The 26,091-nt window shown below is 37.2% G+C and overlaps 1 long non-coding RNA gene across 4 annotated transcripts in view; it reads left to right on the top strand.

The window, feature by feature from the left end:
* The window catches only part of LOC105483766 (uncharacterized), a 100,927-nt gene that overhangs the window by 35,733 nt on the left and 39,103 nt on the right, over positions 1 to 26,091 (top strand). For 3 of the 4 annotated variants that reach the window (XR_011609001.1, XR_011609002.1, XR_011609003.1), the window contains one exon: positions 6,712 to 6,919. The exons of the other annotated variant lie outside the window; for it this stretch is intronic. This is a non-coding gene — a long non-coding RNA (uncharacterized lncRNA). The remainder of the gene's footprint in view (positions 1 to 6,711; positions 6,920 to 26,091) is intronic. 4 annotated transcript variants of the gene reach the window in all.

The following is a 26,091-nucleotide window of genomic DNA, read 5'->3' as shown; positions in this document are numbered from 1 at the left end:
TTGAAATGAAAAGATATTCTGCTTCAATTAAGTCCATTGAATCAAATGAATCCCTTGTAGTGTATAAAAGAATAACTGACAAGTGCTTTGGCTGCTAAGCTTCTCTGTACTCTTCACAGAAACCACTATTTTTTAAAAAGGAGTTCTCTTTCACTTGGCTAAAATTTGAAGTTACAAGTGCATCAAAATAATTGTCTAAAGACACTGTTGCCCATGAATTGATACACAGTGTAATGAAAGAGGATGTATGTCAAACCCCATTAGTAAGTCTTTAGAGAATGTACATACTATTGAATTAGGTTAATAATATATACAGTCAATAATAAAGACTTTCTAAAAAATTATTTTATAGAAAGATAATATGTGACATCTACACAAAAGAATTTGTGTAACCAAATATGAATTCCAGTTAGGGCAAAATGTCAGGATAAATATTGCAACTTATGGTTGGAAGTAAGGCCCTGATAGTGTTAGACTCTATAGTTAGACGCACGATGCTAAGAGATAACAAAACAACCATTGACTCCAGTGGCTAACTTTTATTTGTTTGCTTGTCTGCATGTGCTGCAACAAGTTCATTTGTGCAATGTATAGCACATGCACAGTTAAAATTGGTAGTATTTCATCTACATGTAATGTCTTTCCTTTCCCATTGGAAAGAACTAAAATGGATTAGAAGTGGCATTATTGGGGAGGATTTTTGCTTTCAACTAAGGTAGAATAAAAGAGATTGGAAGAGATTCTTTTACAGGAAACTACTAACAACCCAGCAAAAAATAAAACATTCATGTTCAGGCATTGGACACCAAGCAATGCAGAACAATGATCCCCAACTTACAGCCTAGAGAGAGTTTTCATGATGCCATGAAGAGAGAGAAAGCCCAAGTGGAGCTTGGACTCTCCCAGAGTTGAGGAGACAGAGGTGGGAGTATGGGGAAAGCAAGTTGGTTAGGGTTTTCAGGACAAAGTTCCAGAAAGGAGAAAATTGCAGAGAGTAAGAAAACTGCAGTGATCTGCAGAGGGTCCCCCTCCAGTCTTCAGTTCATTACTAATCAGCACATGTGAGAAGGAAACTCTTCAAATTTATGGATGGCACCAGCCAACCAAAAGGAGCAGGAAAACAACTCCTGGAACTTGCAAAGGCCCAGGAAAAGCTTGTGTTGCCACTAGTCAGTGTGGAAAATGTCGCAATTCATAAGACATCAGGAAATCAGAAGTGTATTGCCTTAATAGTGGCAATAGCCCTAGGCTAAAGGCTAGTCTATTCCTGCCTAACAAAGCTTTAAAGCAAGGCTCAGAAGATTCAAACTATTTATTTTTTTTGGTTTTTAATTTTTAATTTTGGCTTTTAACTTAATTATACATATTTAAGTGGTACAGAGTGATATTTCAATACATGTGTATAAAATATAGTAACCAATTAAAGTAATTAGCTTATCCATTTATCATTTGTTTGGAGACACTCAAAATCCTTTCTTCTAGCTATTTAAAAATATACAACTTATTATCATTAACTATAGTAACCCTACAGTGCTATAAAACACTAGAATTTATTTATAAATAATTGAATCTCAGATCAAGACTCAGATAATATTTATAGGAATATAAAAATAACCAGTACCCCCAAAGGTAAAATTTACTACCATGTCTAGCATTCAGTAAAAACTTACCAACTATGCAAATAAATGGAAATGGTTCACAATGTGGATGAAAACCTACCAATAGAACACATCCAGAAGTTGCACAAATCGTATGATTATTAAGCAAGGGCATTATAACTGTTGTTATAACTATTTTATATAATTATAGACATTTTATGTGTTTAAGAATCTAGAGGAAAGATTGAACATGTAAACAAGACCCAGATTGAAGTCCTAAAAATATCTGAGGCAAAAATAACATTTAATGAGATTAATAGCAAATTAGACAGTGCACAAGAAAAGATGAGTAACCTGAAGATGACAATTAAACATGTCCAAAATTAAAGAGAGGAAAAAAGACTGGAAAACAAATGGACAGAGCATCAGAGAGTTGTGAGACAACTTCAAGTGGCCTAATATACGTGAAATTGGAGTCCCACAATGAGAAGGGAAAGAAGAGGAACATAAAAATATTTGAAAAATTATGGTCTGAAATTCTCCAATTTTGATGAAAACTATAAACTGATAGATCCAAGAAGGTCAATGCATACTGAGTACAAGAAATAAGATGAAAACTATACTAAGGTACACCATAATCAAATAGTTTAAAAGTGGTGATAAAAAGAAAATCTTAAAAGGAGCCAGCGGTACTGTACACAGTGGTTTATGCCTATAATCTCAGCACTTTGGGAGGCCGAGGCAGGCACATGACTTCAGGGCAGGAGTTCGAGACCAGCCTGGCCAACATGGTGAAACTCTATCTCTGCTAAAAATAGAAAAATTAGTTGGGTCCAGTGGCACAGGCCTGTAGTCCCAGCTACTCAGGAGGCTGAGGCAGGAGAATCGCTTGAACCCAGGAGGCAGAGCTTGCAGTGAGCTGAGATCCCACCACTGCACTTCAAACTGGTTGACAGAGTGAGAATCTGTCTCTAAATAAATAAATAAATAAATAAATAAATAAATGAAAGCAGCCAGAAGGGGGAAAATACATTATGTACAGAGTGGGAAAAAAAGATGAAAGACAACATATTTCTTCTTGGAAACAATGTGAGCCAGAAGATAGGGAAACATCTTTAAACTATTGAAAGAAAAAAGAAATCCCATGAACACAAAATCCTATACACAGCACAAATATGTTTGAAAAAGGAAAGCAAATGGCATCCTTAGATACAGAAAACAGTAAAATGATTATCATCAGCAGAAATGTCAACAGTAGTTCCTCCAGGAGAAGAAAAATGATGAGATGGAAAGCTGCATTCAATTGAGGAGCACATGAAATGGTAAAAATACAAGTAAATATAAATGACATTTTTCCTTTTATTTTAAAAATCTCTTTAAAAGCTAATTGTTTAAAGCAAAAGTAGTAACAATGTATCGTAAGGGTTAAAACACATGCAGAAGTAATATGAAAGTATGATGTCATATGGTAGTTATACCAGGAGCGGTAGCTCACACCTGTAATCCCAGCATTCTGGGAGGCCGAGGTGGGCAGATCCTGAGGTCGAGAGATCAAGACCATCCTGGCCAACATGGTGAAACCCTGTCTCTACTAAAAATATAAAAATTAGCTGGGCGTGGTGGCACGTGCCTGTAGTCCCAGCTACTGGGAGGCTGAGGCAGGAGAATTGCTTGAACCCAGCAGGCAGAGGTTGCAGTGAGCCGAGATCATGCCACTGCACTCCAACCTGGAGACAGAGTGAGACTCTGTCAAAAAAAAAAAAAAAAAAAAGCATAGAATATCACTTGAAGGTAGACCATAGTAACTCAAAGATATATACTATAAACCCTATAGTCACAACTAAAAAATATAATAAAGTAGGGAGTCATACATAATAAGACAGCAAATGAAATAAAATGAGGAAAAAATAACATTATAGGTATAGGTGTGAACGTTCACAGTCAAGAATTAGGTTTTTCAAAAATATGGTACTCTTGTCTGCTACTTAGCTCATGGGCCCATCTTATCTTTCAAATCTCTTGACCTCATGACCTTAGCCACATGTAGCTTAAAATGCATACTCTTTTAAGCAAATTCAGTCCATCCAGGAGTCTTTTTCCTTCCTTATTCCCTGACGTGTCCCTGAATTATCCTTGTTCCTGGGGATATTGTTCTGATGTTAGTGAGAGCAAGTTCCTGAACCAGACCCTTGGGTCTGATGTTAACTCTATGTTAACTGTGTGATTACTTATCTGTCACAGGCTGGTTGCTTAACCTTTTTATTTTTTGGTGCTTTTTCACCTGTAAAAAAAGGGATAATAGGAGCTACTTTAAAGGATTACTGTAAAGAGTCAATAGATAACATATGTAGATGGTCCGAAGGTAGTGACTTATCTCAATTGATTATTCAGTCAATTACAGATAAAACTCCTTGTCCTACTCTTTCCGCCATTTTCACTACTGCATTTGATGTCTTCACTTAAAAAAATAACATGTGAAAGCACTTAGTACAATGCTCTTTGCTTGTCAAGCCCTAAATGAGTGACATTTTTATTCTTATCCGTATATAATATTCTTTGCCCTGCTGCAGCCACATAACCGTTGATTTTGCCTTTTGTCTTCATGAGATGCCACCAGTTCAGTCAGTATCTCCACACTTCCTTTCTAGGTTTCAGAAACATTTTTGCAGTATTTACAGGCTGGGATGTTCCAGGATTCAGTGACACAGACTTCCAGTCCAGCTTCCTAGACTCTTAACTCCACCACTGCTTCTCTATTGCTCTGTCAGAAACATCCACTCTTCCCAGGCCAAACTCTACAAAGCAAGATAGAAATTCTAACCATGCTTTTCTGGGCCACCAGGACCTGCTTTCTGACTTTCAAACTAATATTTTTGATTGGAGCATTTTATTTTTATTTATTTATTTTTTTTTTTTTGAGACGGAGTCTCGCTCTGTCGCCCAGCCTGCAGTGCAGTGGTGCAATCTCGGCTCACTGCAACCTTTGCTTCCTGGGTTCAAGTGATTCTGCTACCTCAACTTACTGAGTAGCTAGGACTACAGGCACCTGCCACCACGCCCTGCTATTTTTTTTCTTTTTTTTTTTGTATTTTGTTGTAGAGACGGGGTTTCGCTGTGTTGGCGAGGCTAGTCTTGATCTCCTGACCTCGTGATCCACCTGCCTTGGCCTCCCAAAGTGCTAGGATTACAGGCATGAGCCATTGTGCCCTGCTTGATTGGAGCTTTTTAAAACTTCTGTCTGGAAATTCAATTCTACATAGTAACTGCTGTTATTGTAGCTATCCTGTACATGGCAGTCACTGCGTGTGGCCAATGACACTCTGCCTACATGCTGAGGGCTATAATAGTAGTAAGAAGGGTGGCAGGAAGAAACCTAGTAATATAGTCAAGGACTGTCTGCACCCTAGTGGCGGCAGGAAAGTTAATCATTTACTTTTGCTGTTACTAGCAACAGATTATTTATGATGTATTGGGAAGTATTTGGTGCCTTGATGCCACAGTGAGCTGCTGCCTGTGACACTGGAGCTGTTTGTTACCAAACACAGGCAGAGATATGGAAACATCTGGAAGTTCCCTGAAGTACCATAACTATTGAGGTGGCCCTGGATATCATTGGAGGTTGCAGCTGCCTCTTGATTCAGTCTAGAAAAACTGAAGTCCATAAGACAACAGGTTATCAGTTGAGTTTCCGCTCTACTGTGAATGACTTCGTGGAACAATTTCTGATTATTAGAGATGGAAACATCTTCTTGCATCTTTCCTTTATGGTGATTATCTCCTCCGCTAGTCTAGGAGCCCTTTGAGCAGTGGGACTTATTCACACTTTGACATTCCCCATAGGGTCTCGCAGAATCTTAAAGGATGCTGCTACTGACATTACCACCAGTATATATGAAGAGACCATCCCAGACATTGCTCCAGGGGCTCCACAATCATAATTCCATTTAATCCTCACAGGCCACTCTAAGTTATATGTCACTTTCCTATTGATGGATAGAATGATTGAACTTCTAAGTAGTTGTAAGATTTGTGCAAGGGCACAAAGCATGGGGCCAACATTCTACCCAAACCTGTGTTACTCTCATACTTTATTTCCCGTCACTGCAATAACATATCTCCTTCACATAACACCTCTCAGTGGTGACTGTTTCTGAGCTTGTCTGCCTGCACGGTATCCACACACAAACCTGGTGGTTAGACAGTCTTTGGAGGGAATTTGAACACAAGAGAGTAGAAACAAGATTCATGACTATCAAGATAATAGAGGCAAGAAGTATTACCAAATATACAGTCCATTGCTTTAGAAATTTTGCAAAGAAGAGTCAATAATAATTAGTTTTTACATACATATAGTGAAAATATGATAAAATGTTGTTCAAAATTTTATAGCTAGAGGTGAAAAGAATTCAGAGGAAGTTGTCTCAGTATTCCTAATGTTTTCAATCTATAGCAGCCAAAGCCATATTTATTGTTTTCATAGAAACTAAGAAGTTTGGGATCCTAGTTACTAACTTTGGTCTGGAACTTCTGGCCTATGGCCTGTGTTTTAGAACTGCTAGATTGATTGCATCGTATTCCAAAGATGCATATGATCAGTGAGCAAAACCAGATGGTGAAGTATGGAAGGCCTACCTTCTGCTGAACTTACTTTTCTCTTATGAAGTCCTCTGACCTCCCTGCCTGCCCCAGTTCTCAGTGCTCCGCTCCACACATCCAGGAGAAAGCAAACCATTAGTGCTTTCAGAAAAATTTGTCTGTGTTGGACGTCCCTGAGACTTTATAACTACCCCAAAGGCAATAACTCAAAATAATCTTTGGTGATACAGATGACTAATAATGGTATTTCAACTTCTATATCTTCTGATTAAGGGAATTATTTTGGTGCTAAATTATACTCTTTAAAGGGCAAATTGTATTACTAGATCCGCCACTTGCCCTCTCCTCTCAGGTGGGCTTGCTTAGCACTACAAAGATGGTAGAAAAACAGTTTTCTAGTAACCACATAAGAGACAATGCACAATTCCAGATTTGATTCCACACTAGTATAGAGGTGGAAGAGTTGCTAATAGTAGAACTCAATGAATGGAAAATTGCAAGGTGGTTTTTCATTTAGGATGGGCTGCTGTTGACCTCGCTGCTGACCTTGCTGCTGACCTCACTGCTGACCTTGCTGCTGACTTCACCACTTCTCCCAATATATGTCAGCTGAGTGGACTTTTGGCTGCCGGACATGAAGAAATCATATAATCAATTAAGCAATCAATCAGCAAATATATAGTGGACTCCTGCAATTTGCAAGGCTCTGTGGCAAATTGTACAAGGTATGCAAAGATGATTTATAAGCAATATTCTTGTTTTTAAGTAGTATGTGACAACTACCAAATGAAGAGTCTACATGATACATGCTACAGAAGTCAGACAAGAAAGCTACTCCTGTGGCTGAAGTTATAGAGGAAGTTTTGTTTTTTAGGAGCATTTGCCATATAGAGTAATATTGTAGGAAAATAACATAATTTTTAAACTGAATACTTTCTTCATGTCAGGCACTATGTTAAGCTGTTTACACAAATAGTATGCAGAACACTTAGATGAATACATGGCACATGGTAAATGCTCATTAAGTATTACTTTTTGTTTTTAATCATTGCATTAATCCTTCCATACCATTTCAATAGGAGCTATTATATCCCCCATACTATAGTTGAGAAAAAGGAGGCAAATTAAGGTTATATAACCTGTATAAGCTAGTAAGTGTGAGCATAGATACTAACTCCAGAGTCAATAAGGTTGGTAAGTAAGGCAGAAGCTGGGGAATGGGGTTGGGCTTTACACGCAAGGAACACCAGGGGCATGTTAATGGAAGTCATAATGTTCTAATCCTGTTCGGGAGGTCAGAAAGTTAACTAGGGTAGAGAACTTAAGATAAAAAGCTATGAGAGGTCTGCCTAGAAAAATAATTGAGCATAAATTATGATGAGTTTGAATGTTGACTGGGAAGGATATTTTCAAAATCTAATTTTATCATGTACTAGAGAGCCAATGGTATTTATACACACACACGCATGTGCAGGCACACATGCTGACATAAAGGAAAGGAAATTTTTGTGAAGATTAAACTAGGGATATTATCAGGGCTAAGTTATCCATTAAGCACAGTAGGCACAGTGTCTAGAGCCCAAAGTACATTTAGTACATTTCAAATGTTTTATAATATTTTAAGTGAGAAGGACAAATGAATATAATCATAATAATTAATATTTAATAATGAATACAGACTAGATTATGTTTATCTTTATACCAATATAATCATAAAATCTAATTTTTAATTTTTTTCCTGGATGGGGAAAAGTGTTTGTGGCCCATAAAAGTCATGCTGCAGCCCTGGATGATATGCTGAGACCTCTGGGGGAGGAAATGACTAAGCATAAGTAAAACAGGGAACTACTAAAATCCTTATGCGTGCAGGCTTTGACTAAGTTTGTGACCATGACAGTGTAAAACGAAAGCCAAAAGCGTTACAAATAAAAAGCTTAGAAAAGTTAACTGCTTCTATATATGTGGGCATTTGGTGGAGTGTGAGATTATGAGTTACATCTGGGGACATAAAATGTACATTTGATTCCAGATAGTGGGCAACTATATGCATTTACTCTCTTTGCATTTCATTGAGGCAGGCAGTTAGCAAATTGGCATGATATTTGCAGGAGGCTAAAAGCAATACAAGTGGGCCTACACAGGTTAGCATAAGGACCCATCTCCCCAGTAGAAAGGAACTGTTACAACAGGCTATAACAATGAAGAGATTGCAGACATCCTGCTTTAGGCACAGATAAGAATGTAACAAAAAATAAACTGGATGGCAACTGGTTAAATCCAAAATGGCCAAAAATGACTCACTGTTGATCCTTGGCTTCACCATGCCCCGTTACCATAACATTTCTGTTGGGGAAGCCTCCCACTCCTATCATGTACCTGATGCCATGACAGTTTCTAATTAACCATATTTAGTTAAGAAAAGGGTGGTACCCCCATTCCAGGTGTTGCCCACCCATTTCCTGGAACCCCCCCCCAATTATAGAATATTCTGTGCCCTCACTATGCTTATCCATATAATACAGGAGCCCTGACCACATGGCACGCGGCTCATTCTTTTGAGCATGCATGCACTCCTCTCTTGAGTGTGTGCTTGCTTTCACTCTGCAAGAGAGCGTCTCTACTTTCACTGTGGTCTCGCTTCCAAATTATTTTGTGTGGTGAACACAAGAAACTGAAATAGTCTTCTGGCAGCACCAACATTTCTTGAAACAACCGAAGAGATATATTTTTCAAAATCTACCACAGTGCTGTAAAAGTAAAAGCTGAAGCGGCAGACTAGAGAAAGTTCAGGGCTCTGACTGACAAAGAGAAAATCAAAGCTGAGAAACCTGAAATAAGCGCAGGGAGAGTTACAGAATTCATGTCAGACTAAAGAAGCCTAAGAATAGAAACTCTCCATAAGACGAGGAGTGTAATAATTCGTTTAAAGGATTGTGAAACAACTAGATCAGTTCTATGTAGGGCAGCTGGCTGAAATGTTTGCCTCTGAGATATAAACCTAATGATAGCTTTCAAAACAAAGCAGAAAATCTGCCGGGCCGAGACAGTTGGTAAAATCTCAACATGACCTTGGTGCTAAAAACAAAATGATGCAGATCCTGGGTGACTTTAAACCCACACAGATATGGAATAAGGGTGGGAGAGAACAAATGGCTCAACACTGCGGCGAAATACACTGTAATGTTCTATTTCCTTTCATATCTCGGCATTTGAGAGAAGTTCTGCCTTCCTTTCCAGCTTTCTGTGCATGAGCCCATCAGCCAGCATAATATTGCCCTTTCAACTTCAGAGTCTAACCAGATTTCTCATTATTTTGGGGGAAGGGGTAGTAAAGAATCAGACACACACCTTTTCTAAGAAAACCCATGTAGGTAGCTAACCAATCCAGTCCTTCATTTGTAAATCTGTAAGAACAAAAGAACTTGGGAAAAGGCAACAGCATTAAAGAAAATCCAATAGAACAGCTCAGCTATAGAAAATTTAAACATTTTAATTCATTCTTAGACAGACTGAAGAGGCTATAAAAGCCATGAGTCAAGTACAAGCTGCCAGGAAAAAATGATGCCATAAGAGAATTTAAAAGAGAGTTCTTAGAAAATAAAATATGATTGCCAAAATAAATAAATAAATAAATAAATAAGTACACAACACATACATATACATATAGGTGAAAAAACAACTGATAAAGAATTATCAGACAAGATGGTAGAATAGAAACAGCTTTGGTCTGCAGCTCCCAGCGAAAACCAATGCAGAAGGCAGCTGATTTCTGCATTTCCAACTGAGGTACCTGGTTCATCTCACTAGGACTGGTTAGACAGTGGGTGCAGCCCACAGAGAGCGAGCAGAAGCAGGGTGGGGCATTGCCTCACCTGGGAAGCACAAGAGGTTGGGGAACTCCCTCCCCTAGCCAAGGGAAACCGTGAGGGATCATGCTGTGAGGAACTGTGGCTATCTGGCCCAGACACTGCGCTTTTTCCATTGTCTTTGCAACCCACACACCAAGAGATTCCCTCAGGTGCCTATACTACCAGGGCCCTGGGTTTCAAGCACAAAACCGATGGCCATTTGGGCAGACACCAAACTAACTGCAGGAGGTTTATTTCATATCCCAGTGGTGCCTGAAATGCCAGTGAAACAGAACTATTCACTCCCCTGGAAATGGGGCTGAAACGAGGGAGCCAAGTGGTCTTGCTCAGTGGATCCCACCCCCATGGACCCCAGGAAGCTAAGATCCACTGACTTGAAATTCTCACTGACAGCACAGCAGTCTGAAGTCAACCTTGGACACATGAGCTTGGTGGGAGTAGGGGCATCCACCTCACTGAAGCTTGAGTAGGCGGTTTTCCTCTCAAAGTGTAGACAAAGCCACCAGGAAGTTCAAACTTGGTGGAGCCCAATCTAGTACTGCAAAGCCACTGTGGCCAGACTCCCTCTCTAGATTTCTCCTCTCTGGGCAGGGCATCTCTAGAAGAAAGTTAGCAGCCCCAGTCAGAGGCTTATAGATGAAACTCCCATCTCCCTGGGACAGAGCACCTAGGGAAAGGGGCGACTGTGGGAGCAGCTTCAGCAGGCTTAAACGTTCCTGCCTACCAGCTCTGAAAAGAGCAGTGGATCTCCCAGCACAGCACTTGAGCTCTCAATAAAATACTGGCAAACCAAATCCAGCAGCATATCAAAAAGCTTATGCATGATGATCAAGTCGGCTTCATCCATGGGATGCAAGGCTGGCTCAACATACACATCAATAATCATAATCCATCACATAAACAGAACCAATGACAAAAGCCGCAATTATCTCAATAGATGCAGAAAAGGCCTTTGATAGAATTCAACACCCCTTCATGCAAAAAACACTCAGTAAGCTAAGTATTGATGTAACATATCTCAAAATAATCAGAGTTATTTATGATAAACCCACAGCCAATATCATACTGATAGGGCAAAAGCTGGAAACATTCCCTTTGTAAATTGGCACCAGATAAGGATGTCCTCTCTCACTACTGCTATTCCACATAGTATTGGAAGCTCTGGCCAGGGTAATCAGGGGAGAAAAAAAAAAAATAAAGCGTGTTCAAAAAGGAAGAGAAGAAGTCAAATTTTCTCTGTTTGCAGATGACATGATTGTATATTTAGAAAACCCCATCGTCTCAACCCAAAAACTCCTTAAGCTGATAAGTAACTTCAGCAAAGTATCAGGATACCAAATCAATGTGCAAAAATCACAAGTATTCCTATACACCAATAATAGACAAAAAGAGAGCCAAATCATGAGCGAACTCCTGTTCACAATTGCTACAGTGAGAATAAAACACCTGGGAATACAACTTACAAGGGATGTGAAGTACCCCTTCAAGGAGAACTACAAACCACTGCTCAAGGAAATAAGAGAGGACACAAACAAGTGGAAAACCATTCCATGCTTGTGGATAGGAAGAATCAATGTCATGAAAATGGCCATACTGAACAAAGTGATTTACAGATTCAGTGCTATTCCCATCAAGCTACCATTGACTTTCTTCATGGAATTCAGAAAAACTACTTTAAATTTCACTTGGAACGAAAAAAGAGCCTGTATAGCCAAGACAATCCTGAGCAAAAACAAGAAATCTGGAGACATTACGCTGCCTGACTTCAAACTATACTACAAGGCTATAGTAACCAAAACAGCATGGTATTGGTACCAAAAAATATAGGTATAGACCAATAAAACAGAACAGAGGCCTCAGGAATAACACTACACATCTACAACCATCTGTTCTTTGACAAACCTGACAAAACAATTAATGGGGAAATATTCCCTATTTAATAAATGGTGTTGGGAAAACTGGCTAGCCATATGCAGAAAACTGAAAGTGGACCCCTTCCTTATACCTTATACAAAAATTAACTCAAGATGGACTAAAGACTTAAATGTAAGACCTAAAACCATAAAACCTAGGCAATACCATTCAGGACATAGGTATAGGCAAAGACTTCATGACTAAAACACCAAAAGCAATGGCAACAAAAGTCAGAATCAACAAATGGGATCTAATTAAACTAAAGAGCTTCTTCACAGCAAAAGAAAGTATCATCAGAGTGAACAGGCAACCTGCAGAATGGGAGAAAATTTTTGTAATCTGTCCATCTGACAAAAGGTTAATATTCAGAATCTACAAGGAACTTAAACAAATTTACCAAAAAAAAAAAAAAAAAAAAAAAAAAACCATCAGAAAGTGGGCAAAGTATATTAACCGATACTTTTCAAAAGAAGACATTTATGCAGCCAACAAACATATTTTAAAAAGCTCATTATCACTGGTCATTTGAGAAATGCAAATCAAAACCACAATGAGATACCATCTCATGCCACTTAGAATGGCGATCAGTAAAAAGTCGGAAAACAACAGATGCTAGAGAAGATGTGGAGAAATAGGTATGCTTTTACACTGTTGGTGGGAGCGTAAATTAGTTCAATCATTGTGGAAGACAGTGTAGTGATTCCTTAAGTATCCAGACCTGAAATGCCATTTGACCTGGCAATCCCATTACTTGATATATAGCCAAAGGATTATAAATTATTCTGCTATAAAGGCACATGCACACATGTGTTTATTACAGCACTATACACAATAGCAAAGACTTAGAACCAATCCAAATGCCCATCAATCTTAGACTGGATAAAGAAAATGTTACACATATACACCATGGAATGCTATGCAGCCATAAGAAAGAATGAGTTCCTGTCCTTTGCAGGGGCATGGATGAAACTGGAAACCATCATTCTCAGCAAACTAACACAGGAACAGCAAACCAAATACCGCATGTTCACACTCATAAGTGGGAGTTGAACAATGAGAACACATGGGCACAGGGAGGGAAACATCACACACTGGGGCCTGTCAGGGGCGTGGAAGACAAGGGAAGGGATAGCATTAGGAGAAATATCTAATGTAGATGACGGGTTGATGGGTGCAGGAAACCACCATGGCACATGTATACCTATGTAACAGTCCTGTACGTTCTTCACATGTATCCCAGAACTTAAAGTATAATTAAAAAAAGAAAACCCTATATCAAAGGCAAAAACAAACAACCAAAAAAATAAAAAATAAAAAACCAAAACTGATAAAGCTGAAGGTCATATTAATAATGTAGATGATGAAGTCCAGAATCTATGGAAGCCAAAGAGATAGAAAATATTAAAAATAAATAAGAGTCATGGAGAATAGTGCCAGGAAATTTAATAGGCATCTAAAAGAATGGAAAGAACGAGGAAAGAATAAAACATAGAGGTAGAAATAACTAATATCCTGGCGAAACCTTTGAATTTCAAGAATAAGCAGTACATTTTTAAAGTTTCCACACTAAGAATCAGTACTTTTCATCCTTCACAATAATTGCTAGAAGAAATGCAATAATGTCCTGAAGGAAAAAAAGATTTATAACTAGGACACTACACCTAGCCAAATTTTCTGCAGATATTTGGGTAACATAAGGATTTTGTTGGACTTGAAAAGTCACAGATTTTTCACGTGCATTTTCAAGAAAAAAATTGGTCAAGATGTATTTAATGAACTCAAAATCAATTTCAAAATTAATCCAAAAAGAAGACATAGTATATATTCCTGCATATGAATTTCAAAAAATCAATTGATTTTATTGTTAATCCTAAGCAATTATTGACAATTTGGACATCAATTTCAGTATAGTTCATTACAAAATGAATTCCTAGAAAAAGGGCATTTCAAAAAATAAATAATGAATAAGTATAATTACAAAATGATACATGGAAACTGTGGGGGGTGGTTTAGTTGATATATGGGAACAAGACATTTTGTAAACCTAAAACTGCTCTTAAGCATAAAGTCTAGTAATTTAAAAAAAAGTGAGAGATGGGAGAAGAGACAAAATAAAGGCATATTAATGGTGTTTCTTTTTCAGAAGAGGGAAAATAGATACTTATTATATCTCTATTTCACTGAAAAACAAAGTTTGTGTTTACATCTTAAGAAATTAAGACACACAATGAAAATAATTTGAATAGCAGTTAAGAAATTAAGACACACAATGAAAATAATTTGAATAGCAGTTAGAACTTCCAAACCACTAAAAGTGAAAAGGGAGCATATAAAATGTGTTTCAGTCAGCAGACGTTAGGAATAAAAAAGAAGATCAAAAAAATGGATGGGGAGAAAAAAAGAAATTGTGTAAAATGTGAAGTGTAAGATGGTAGAATAAAAAGGATAGTATTAGGGACCACAATAAATGTGAATAAATGAAAATCCCAAATAAAAAATGACTCTCAAAGTAAATTAAACAACATTTAAAAAGTAAAAAATTCAATTATATGCTGTATACAGGAGACCCATTCAGAATAAAATTATTTTCCACTCAGTGGAACTTCCTTCTTGTTGAGACATTTGATTATGGACTCTGTGTTGAAAGGCAGAGATCTGGGAGGCAGGGTCTAAGGGGCTGTAGATTATGTGTCTGATAGGGACACTCAGAGGAAAACTAAGAGCTTCCAATGTATTCATAAGAAGACAAGAAACACTGAACAAAATTAGCAATAAATTATACTCAACTACAAAATATTTAATTAAATAATGTAGCATCAGAATATATAAAAAGGGAGCAAGCTCCAAGTTTTATGAGTAAATTCACCAGAACCTTCAAAAAGCAGATTCTTGTGTTAAATTGTCCAGATCAGTCAGAAACAATAAAATGTCTCAAGTTAATAACAAACCAAATGCAGCACAATTTCATACACCAGAGTCAAGTAGGGATTATGTAAGGAATACAAGTATGGGAGTGAGGGGATCAGAAGATGCAGTAAAAAAGGGTAGAAGTGAGAGAAGGAAAAGAAACAATTGCTTTGCGGGGCTATGGCCAAGAATTTGAGGAGTGGTTTAATGAACTGGTTACAGATTTTAACAAAGCTCTAATATAAAGCGTTTTTCAGTACTGACATTCCTAGGCAGGGTTTGATATGTGAGAAAAATTCCTCAGTCTTTGTCAAAATATTATTTTCCAATGACCGAAACGGACTTCACTTTCCAAAGGAATTATCAGTAGCCTTTGGTACTGAGGGAATATGCCACAAGAATAGGTCAATACATGATTCAGCTGATATGGTTAAATATGCTCCCAAATTTTTGCAGACATTTTGAGAGGATGACATTTCTTTACTGTAAATTTTAAGAAATAGAAAAAAAGATATACTATAATTATAAATCTCTAATTCTAAACACATAGGGCTACATGCAAAATATTCCTAAATCAAATGCTAACAAAGGCCAAGGTAAGGAAGTTTCCAAGGTTTACAGCTTAGGTTACTAGGATTGTGATAGTACTCAAGACTATAAAAGGGAATTTAGCAGATCAACAAATTTTAGGGAGATATTAAAGGGTCAGGTTGAAGTGATCACAGGACTCCCACATGTAAATATCCATTGCAAACAGTTTAATATGTGGGATTGAGGTTTAGAAACAGGGATCCATCTGTGTTTATAGGTTTGGAAACTATCACAAGGAAGCATATTAGTGTAACTTGTGAGTACAGATGACCTGAAATAGAAAAAGACAATCAAGAGAGATGCCAAAAGATGCAAAATGAACTTGGAATAAAGACAAACTTTATGGTGGTTAAATTAAGATGAAGGCAGGGAAACAGAAATATCAAGAAACAAAGACTGTTGCAGACAAAGGAATAAGAAATATGCAAGCAGAGATCTTGAGATTCTAAACTACAGATTGTTTTAATCTTGAATTACAGAAACATTAGAAATAAATTAGATACTATTTATTTATTCTCCAAATATACATTGAGCACTTCCTATGTGTAAAATAGACTAAATGTCCTCACCTTTCTGATGCTTTTAATTTGACTTACAGAGCAGACAAAGGGGTATGAAAAGATAATTTGTTTATTTTGAAGTAGTAAGGGTAAATTTCTTACATAATCATCCTCACATTTCTTTTATTCCCCTCTATATCTCCTTAACAGTTTTCATCTTTTGGCTCACAATTCAGGTTTTTTCGTGCCAGGAAAAAAAAATTATTGTGTGGTGTATTAGTTCCTTTTCATGTTGCTGATAAAGACATACCTGAGACTGGTTAATTTATGAAGAAAAAGAGGTTTAATGGATTCACGCTTCCACATGACTAAAGAGGCCTCACAATCATGGTGGAAGGCAAAAGGCACGTCTTACATGGATGCACCAAGAGAGAATGAGAGTCAATCAAAAAGTGAAACCCCTTATAAAATCATCAGATCTTGTGAGACTTACTCACTAACACAACAACATTATGGGGGAAACCACCCCCATGATTCAATTATCTCCCATCAGGTCCCTCCCACAACACATGGGAATTATGGGAGCTACAATTCAAAATGAGATTTGTGTGGGAACACAGTCAAACCTTATTATATAGATGTCTGAAAACATCTGCTTGATGTGTTTGATAAGTAGAAGTTTATTTGAACTGTTCTGGATGCTGGAAATACAGAAGTGAGTACACCAGATCCTATGAACTTTTGTTGGATTCTAGCAAACAGGACAAACAACACACAAATAACTACATTAGTAATACATTAGGTAACAGTACGTGCTGTGGGAGAGAACAAAGCTGAGTAAGGGTGACAACTGTGTTGCAAAGACTGGTGGAGGGTTACTATTTTAAATAAGACAGTCCAGGAACACCTCTCTGTTAAAGCAGCTTTTCAGCAGGCAACCAGAGTAAATGAGTTATGTGGCTATTTTGGAAAAGAACATTCCTAAAAGGAAAACAGCAAGTGAAAAGGCCTTGATGTGGAAACCTGATTGGAAAATCAGTGTGTCTGGAGCAAAATGAATGAGGGACAACGGCACAGAAGCCAAGGTGGGAGCTGCCACAGGACCAGATCGTCTTGGTCCTTGCAATATACCGAAGGACATTTGTTTTTGTGCTGGATGAAATGGGAAGTCATTCTAAGGTTTCACACAAAAGAGTGAAATAATCCAATTTATAGTTTTAAAAGAGTTAAGTACAGTGGGACCACTCAGGAAGTTTTTATTTTTATTTTAAATTTTTTTAAATCAGGCCCCATTTACAGATAAATGGGCTTTCTATTTTTAAAGAACTAAACAATTTACGTATGAGCCCCAACTAAATTCATGGGTGATATAGTAATCAACTTGGAGTTGATAATATGCTACAGACATTGCTAGTTGTCCCCCAAAATCTGTCCCTCTTCCTTGGAATGTTATTTTGCTAGTGTTGCCATTCAAAGTACCATGGACATCGTCTTATAGCTATGGTCACAGTAAAATTTAAACTTAATAGTATAATTATAATATTCAACAACTCATAGAATTTTTAATTTGGCTTAAAATTCAAAGATACAATAATATGCTTGTGGCAATTAATTTTGTTTTTAAAATTTAATGATATTTTTAAGCTAGTAATTCAGTACTGTATATATACCAACTGAAATGTGCACATGTGTTCACATACTGGGCAAAAGTATTCATAACAGCACCATATGTAGTAGTTCCAAACTGAAGACTACTCAAATGTTCATCAATACTAGAACTCATAAATAAATTATATGTTACACAATAGAAATCTATAAAACTACAAGACTAAACAAACTACAACCACACACAACAATACAGATGAATCTCACAAACACAATGTTAAGAGTAGGAAGCCAGACACGAGTATGCATTGTGTGATTTATTTATACAAAGTTCAGAAAGAGACAAAATTCATCTGTGGCATTAGAAGTCATGATCATGGCTATCCTTTGGTTGGGAGCGGAGAGACTTAAGGGAGCACCACAGGATAATCTGAGATTCTGCTAATTTTCTACTGGGAGCTGGTTAAATGAATATGTTCAGTTTGTGAAACTTGTGAAAATTTACATGGTATATCATTATGATCTATGTACTTTTCAATATATACCTTGTACTTCGGTAAAATTTCCAAGATATATAATGATACATAATACATAGTATTTATACATAAGTACATATTCCTTTGGAAAACTGGCATTACTCATCACATGGAGACCAGACTGTTAATAGACCAATAGCAGGAACCGAAGTTTTAAAAGATTGGGAACACTGATAGCAATAGTCAATGAATTCTTGAAAGGAGCCCTTTCAAAATAAAATAATACAAAATTATAAATACAAAATTAGGCACACAATGAATATTTATTTAGAACAAGAAAGAAATTACAAAATATAACAAATATTTTTATTAATTACCTGTAACAGCTATAAAACTTATTTCTCTACATACTATAATTATAAATTCTTTGTTCACATGATGTGCTTTATAATATTTGATACAGAGCTATTAGAAAGGTTTGTTTACCCCTATAGTATGGTTGATGCAATTTTTTAATTTAAAAAACCTGAGATTTTATAAACAGACATATTGTTTGATATTGTTAGTATATGCTTGGGCTTTATAATACCACAGGAATTCTGATAAAGTCTATTTCTTGCAAGTCTCATAAAAATGTATGATGTCTTTATATTTTCATACCTTACATTTTTAAATATAATCCCCAAACTAGAGAACTTCCATTTTGATTGGAAATTTTAAAGAAGCGAATCTTCCACTTAAAATTATGCATATCTAACAACGAGGAAGAATTTTCAAGAGAACTAGCCTCCTTTCCCTCCACTACCTACATTCTTCCAATCTCTGTGGATGGAACATGTTTATAATGGAAACACCTTTATGTTAAGACTCTGGGTAAATCTACCCCACAAGAAGTAGGAGTATTCCTGGTTTTCCTGCACCAGGACAGATAGGGAGAACTTAACTATAGACAGAAGAGACATATATATCTCACTAGAGCCAAACTGAATGTATCTTCAAATCAGCTTGCCTGTACTTGGATCTCAGAAATGCTCATGACTACTCTCACACTCTCCCTACAAGGGGAAATGTGAGGAAGGCTAAGGTGGATTGGAAAGAGACTGTGATCCCAACCAATTGCTGTCAAAATATTATAATTTTGAAAATGTTACCAAAACAAATGACCATATGAACTCAAGTGCTAGCTCCCTTGCTGATGCCTTGAAAGATGCCAGTGCAAGCTTCACTTGCTTCTCTACAAAGTCACCTCTGCTTTTTTAAATTGCCTTACTGGTTGCATACAGCTTCTCCTGGAAGTGAGCTCTTCATCTCTAATTACGGTCAAAACACTACACGCACCTATGGTTGGCTCTTATGTCAGCTGTGATTGTCTCTCCACAGTCAACAACAATCTGTGTGGCACTATTGAAGTTTCTCCTTCAGTGACTTTTTATAGAATTTCATCTGACTGCTTCATAGACAACCCTTTTTAGCTTAGTGGACAGCAGCTGGTGAGGTATCTGGGTTTTGTTATCAACCATTGTTAGGAGATGACCAGCTGAGCACAGTGGGAAGGCGGCCATTAAGCTTTGATGCAGCAGAACTGGCTATACTTCAAGTTCTTAATGTTTTTCTCTTGCCATCTGATGTAGATTTGATACCAGTACATAGGGTAGAGCCTCTGTGGATACACATGCAATGGCAGTATTATCAGTGTTCACTTAGATTACATGGTTCTTGATTCAATTCATCAGTTGCCCAGGCAGGAACTGCTTTTACTTATTTGTGCTGACACCTGACTCTACTTTACAGCTTGAAAACGTACTCAGAGCTTTTATTTCCTTTCACCCATAATGTAGATTTGCTCAGCAATATGATATACATTGGTGCTTACCATGGATTTTGCAAGCACTTCGATCAGAAGAATACTTCCATAAGGAAAATGTTGACTGAATAAAGGGATTTTTGCAGTCTAATGTTATTCTGTGTTGAGTACCTAAAAAGGTAGTTCATATAAGTTAAAGTATTCTAAAGCTTTTGTATGCAGCACAGAAATTTATTTAAACTGGCAATATTGGATTAAATAACATGAATTTATTTTATACTAGCACTCAGAGAATCTTTAGATTATCCAATAGGTTGACAATAAGCATTGAAAGAAGTTTTAAATTTATAATTAAATTAATTCTTATTCTTCTTTTGTTGCACTAACCAAGTGCTTGTACTAAGTATTTCACAGGTATTATTTCATTTAATTCTCAAAGTAAAACTGTAAGGAAAGCAATATTAGCCTTGTTTTGAGGAAACTAAGCCTCAGATAAGGGATAAATATGACCAAGTTCAAACAAATCTGTGATTCAAATATGGGTCTGCTAATACCAAAGCTAGTGTTTATAACCACTTTCTATCTTCTAGAGTTAGTAATTTGGCCAGCAAGAAAGGATAAATATTTGTAACTATCTCTTTAAATATTGAATAAGTCAGAATTATTTCCCTATCTGAATGTATGATAGGTTTGGATAATTGAAAAAATGAATTTTTCATCTCACAGTGTTGAAAGCAACTAAATCTTCATCATATTAAAAATACCTTGTATTAGTATTTGGTTTAGTCTGCATTTTTTAGTTAATTAATTTTAGCTGTTCTAATTCCTATTAGGCAGTTTTACTCAAAGTGTGGTTATGCACCTGAGAATCTTTAGACATGTTTGTTAATGGAAGAGTTCTAGGCCACATTCCAAATCAACAGAATCAGACTTACTTGAGCTAATGTCAGGAAATCTGTATCTTAAACTAATAATTAGATAGCGATTCTGAAGAGGCTGTTTTGCCTTTGGATGATTTCCCCATGCCTTTGCTGTGATTATTTCCTGGGTAGTCATTTATACATTCCTTTAAAATCTGGATTCATAATCTTAGTTAACTGGTTCTCTAAGGAAGGTCTCTCTGGTAGTCAATAGACTTGTTCACAGATATTCTGGTTCTTCTCCATTGAAGCACATGATGAGATTGCATTTCCCTGTCCCTTAAAATTAGATGTGGCCATGGGGCCAGTGGAAATGCGTAGAAGTAACTTGTGCTCTATTCCCTAGCCCCAGGAACCATCTACATTCCAGATAGTGGAGACTTTGCCAGCCTGCATTCCTGCGTGAAGCTTGGAGGGAGGAGAACCCCCAGCTGGTCCCCAGTGGATCTAATAGAGCAGGAAGATAGAAGGAGCCTGGGTCCCTAACAATGTGAAGCTTCTATGCTTGCCTGAAAAGCCTACCACTGCATTTGTTTTACATGAATGAGAAAAAAAACCACTATTTTTCAGATTTTTATTTTCTGCTACCCCATATATCCAAAGCACTGTATCTGACCATAATTATTTACAAACCAGGACTTTTTCACTCACTAATTGTTTCAATTGATGGTGGTATCCTTCATAAATCTGGGCATTTTTCTTCACTTGCCAACAAAAAGGTGATTGTGGGTACTACGGCTCCAATGTAGATGAGATAACTGAGATAATACAGGCATCGTACGTTACATGCCTTCCGGAAGTGAGATGTGACTCTCATACATGTCAGCCAGTCTTCTAAAATGATATTCTGCATTTTCTGGATCACTCTGCCTGCTCATCTACTATCAGTACAGCATTGGTCAGCACCCTACCAGGATAAATGGAGTTTATAAAGGATTGCTGGCCTCACTCAGAAATAGCTGGACAAATGAGTTTTATGAACTCACCAAAGACCCATAAGAAATTCATATAGGAACTTCAAATTAGCTGATAAGCGATTTTATTTTTGGTCTTCATTTATTTATTGCAACTTCATACTGATCAACTTCAACTAAAACGTCGCTGTTTTGTGGCACTCTTCTAATAATCATTTGTGTAGTATTCTGAAGTTAGCAGGGTATCGAGGACTCAGAGTTCAATACTTGAATTTTACTTTTGAGGAATGTAAATGGCTAATTAAGAGCCATCCGCTAAGTTCAAATTAGAACTGAGAGCCCCGGACTCTCAGTCCATCGCTCTTTTCTCTCAACTAGGCTTCCCTAGAAGGCCATTTCAGATTCCTTTCCTCTATTTGAAATTTAATCTTAACTCCATAGCATATACTCACTCAGCATTTAGCTGAGTGAAATCTTTAAAGCTGGGTCAAACTTGTGCGTTTCTTTCAGTCTTATCTCAATATCTCTCTGGCATGTGTGTGTGTGTGTGTGTGTGTGTGTGTGTGTGTGTGTCCCTTCTTAATGTTTTCTCCTGAATTCCTGAAGTAAATGCCTTCTTTAATCATTCTCCTTCCCTTGGGGTATCTGTACTCTCTCTCAGCCAGTTTCTTCTCTACTGCTTACAAATATACCTAGATTTTTCCTATTTTTATATAGTGGACATATTTTAATGTCTTAAATAAAATTTATTGTACTGTCTGAGCTTTTGAATTCTTTTATCATTCTCTGGGCAGCTTTGCTCAGAAATGGTTATTGCAGATCATTTATTACTCGTTGCTTTTCTTTTTCTTTTTTTAAAATTTTGTACTCAGGGGTATATGTACAGGTTTGCTACATGGGTATATTGTGTTATGCTGAGGTTTGGGGTATGGACCCCATCACCCAGATAATGAGCATAGCGCCTAATAGGTACTCTGCAATAGGTAGTTTTTCAGCCTACATCCCTCTCCCACCCTCCCTGCTCTGATAGTCCTCAGTTTCTATGGTTTCTGTCTTTATGTCCTTGTATAATCAAACTTTGGTTCCCAACTTATAAGTGAGAACATGTAGTATTTGGTTTCCTGTTTTTGCTTTTCACTTGTTTATGGTCTTTTTTTTGGGGGGGGGGTCATTCTGTGACTCTCTTTTTCACCTTACCCCTTTTCCTGTTGTTGACATGAAATATTCTTGTATTCTGAATAGCTAGCATAGTGCCTGACTTATGCTAAGTGTTCTGTAAATTTTTTAAATAAATAAATGAATAAAATAGTAGAAAAATTATGATAACCCTTAGGAAAATTGACTCTTAATTAAACATGCTTAAATAGGAACCAGGCTATGTGTACAAATATAAACATACATACAAAGGAGGAGCTCAGAAGCTTTTAATGTGCTCACTACACATTCATCTGTTCAAAGCCCTTTACGTGTTATTATGCCATTTAATTACAATAGTAGTTATTATTATTTTAATGGTGATTGCAGATAGTGCTCAGAATGGGTTAGGTGCCATTTAGATCACGTTACTGTGTATTCACAAGAACTCTATGTAGGAGGCACTTTTTTATCTTAACAGAGACACAGAGAGAAACAACTTTTGCATTTACACAGCTAGTGAGTAGGAGAGTGAGGACTTGAACTTACGCATTCTGACTCCAGAGTCTATACTCTAATCCCCTCATACCATACTGCTTATCACCCAAGGTCTCACAAGTAGAGTGGGTGTTCCAAAGAAACATACTCTGTATCCTACCCCAAGGACCATTTCCCTAAAACATCTTCCTTTCCAGCTCGCATGGTAAGTGATTAAATTTTTTATTATTCAGTCATAATCTTTATAGAAGGGACTTAAACAACTGAAAAATAAACCCTACAAAGGTATCATACAAGATAAAAATGATATAAAGCTGTAACCAATTATTGACATTATTTGTCAGATAAACATTATTGGTCCTTGACTCTTAAGGAAATTGGACATGAGACAGTAAGTCAAGTTTTGAGATGTTGGAGAAGATAGAGTCTCAAAATGCAAAAAAAAAAAATGCAGGAAAGAAAAACCAAGTAGGGTGGTTACATCATAGGATATTTAAAGAAACAATGAAAAGGGAAGATTTGAAATTGGGACAAATTAAAAAGCCTTTGAATTTGCCACCATCAAAGTACTCTATATTGTGTGGTTACTTCTATCTCACCTAATTGTGCCTAATTTTGAATATATTCGTTTTCATATCATTGAGACCAATGATTATTTAGCTCAAGCTGCATATCTTAAGAAGTATTATTAATAAGAATAATTTAGACATATTTCTCTTACCTGAAGGAATAATCTCCAATTTTGTAGTATAAGTCTAGTAGAAAAGCTGTGTCTAATATAGAACTTTGCTTTAGCAATTACTTTTATTTACATCTTGTTTCAAGGCACAGCCATTGAGCTAGGTATTCCTGGGTGATAGCCAGCCTCTAATTTTTATTTATTGCCTGTGCCAACATTGTGCTTTTTAAACTTCTAATAAAGAACACTTGGTTTAAGCAATTTTGTAGCCATCCCTCATGTATGGGACCTCATGTAACATGTTTTGTAAGGACATACACTATCTTTTATAATAAAATTTCATCTTAGGAGTCTTTCAAGTAGTAAATCCCTTTTGATTTCTCAGTAGGATAAAGTTCTACGTGTATATTAGACATGAATCATCTGTTTTCTTTAGCAGTTCACTGATCTCATAAATTATGAATCTGGGTAAAGAACTACTGAAGATTTAAACCTCCTTAATTTGGATGAGATATGTGTTGACAATGAAAAAATGTTAAGCTGACAGTAGCAAATTCCATGTATTTTGAAGAGTGATTTTTATCAAGCTTTTCTCTAATCCATTGGATTTTAAAACAATTCATAGTTATTTAAGAGTTTACTTAAATAGTTACCCTCGAGCAGCAGAACTTTCTCTGGAAGCCTCCCTCAGGAAATAGTCTTGTGTGTGCTTTTCCTTGAATAAAACTAAATGGTGAGATTAGGCAATGGATGGATGCTTTCTAATTTTTCAGTTTTAGGATGCTAGAACTCACATTAATTTCCGAGGAACTTCAACTTTCATTTTTCAAGACATTATTATAGAAACAGAGCATCTGGTGAAATGTTAACAGGATATCAAATTATGGATCTTCCCATCTGGAAGTGTTATTAGCCAGAGTTCTCAAGAAAGAAGGAACCAATAGGACAGGTGAGTAGATAGATAGATCAATGAGAGGGGATTTACTAGGGGAATTGCTTCATGCAATTATGGAGCCTGAAATGTTCCACAATAGGCCCTCTGCAAGTTGGAGATCCACGATGCTATTAGCGTGGCTCAGTCCAAGTATGAATGCCCTAGAACGAGCAATGCTGTAACTCAGTTTGAGGCCAAAGACCCAAAAACCCGAGTACGGAGAGAGTAGTGTCGCTGGTGTTAAGTGCTGAAGTCCAAAGGTCAGAGAGCCTCAGGTTCTGATGATGTCCAAGAGCAGGAGGAGAAGGATGTCCCAGCTACAGGAGGCAAAAAGAGAGAAAAATCACATTTCCTCTACCTTTTTTGTTCTATCAGGCCCCTAGCTGATTGGATGGTGCCTCCCCACTTTGAGGGTGAATCTTCCCTACTCACACGCCTGTCTCCTCTGGAAACACCCTCACAGACATATCCAGAAATAATGCTTCAACATTTCTCTAGGTATTCCTTAATCCACTTGAGTTGACACCTAAAGTTAACTATCACAGGGAAGTTAGGCCAAGATCCCAAAGCTGAGAACAGTAAGTGCCAAGTACTCCCACGGTTAAGGCAAGATGGGCCATTTATAAAGGGAGTGGCAAAAGAAAAAAATGTTCTGCCAGCATTGGTTCAGATTGTATCAAAGAATAATTCAGCAGGAGGTAAGGGATGGGAGGGTGTCTTAGTTCTGGCTGTTATAACACATTCCAATAGACTGGGTGACTTAAGTAACAAACATTTATTTCTCACAGTTCTGAAGGCTGGAAGCCTGAGATCAGGGTGCCACCACAGTTAGGTTCTTGATAAGGGTCTTCTTCCTAGTTACGTTCTTACATGGCCTTTCCCTGGGGTGTGCATGCAGGAAGAGCTCTCTCTTCTTTTTATAATCACAGGGAAGTTAGGCCAAGATCCCAAAGCTGAGATCACATTAATCCCATCATGGAGGTCTCACCTACGTGACCTCATCTACACCCCCGAAAGACCCCCACTTCCAAATACCATTATATTGGGAATTAGGGCTTCAACATACAAATTTTGCGGTGACCCACACATTCAGTCCATAACAGAGAGTAACGGTTACTTCAAGAAAGAGTTGCCCATGTTCTTGGATATTTG

This window comes from Macaca nemestrina, chromosome 10 (assembly GCF_043159975.1).
Source record: "Macaca nemestrina isolate mMacNem1 chromosome 10, mMacNem.hap1, whole genome shotgun sequence".
Lineage (NCBI taxonomy): Eukaryota > Metazoa > Chordata > Mammalia > Primates > Cercopithecidae > Macaca > Macaca nemestrina.
The sequence above is the reverse complement of the archived record's forward strand: the minus strand, read 5'-3'. Positions and strand labels throughout refer to the sequence as shown.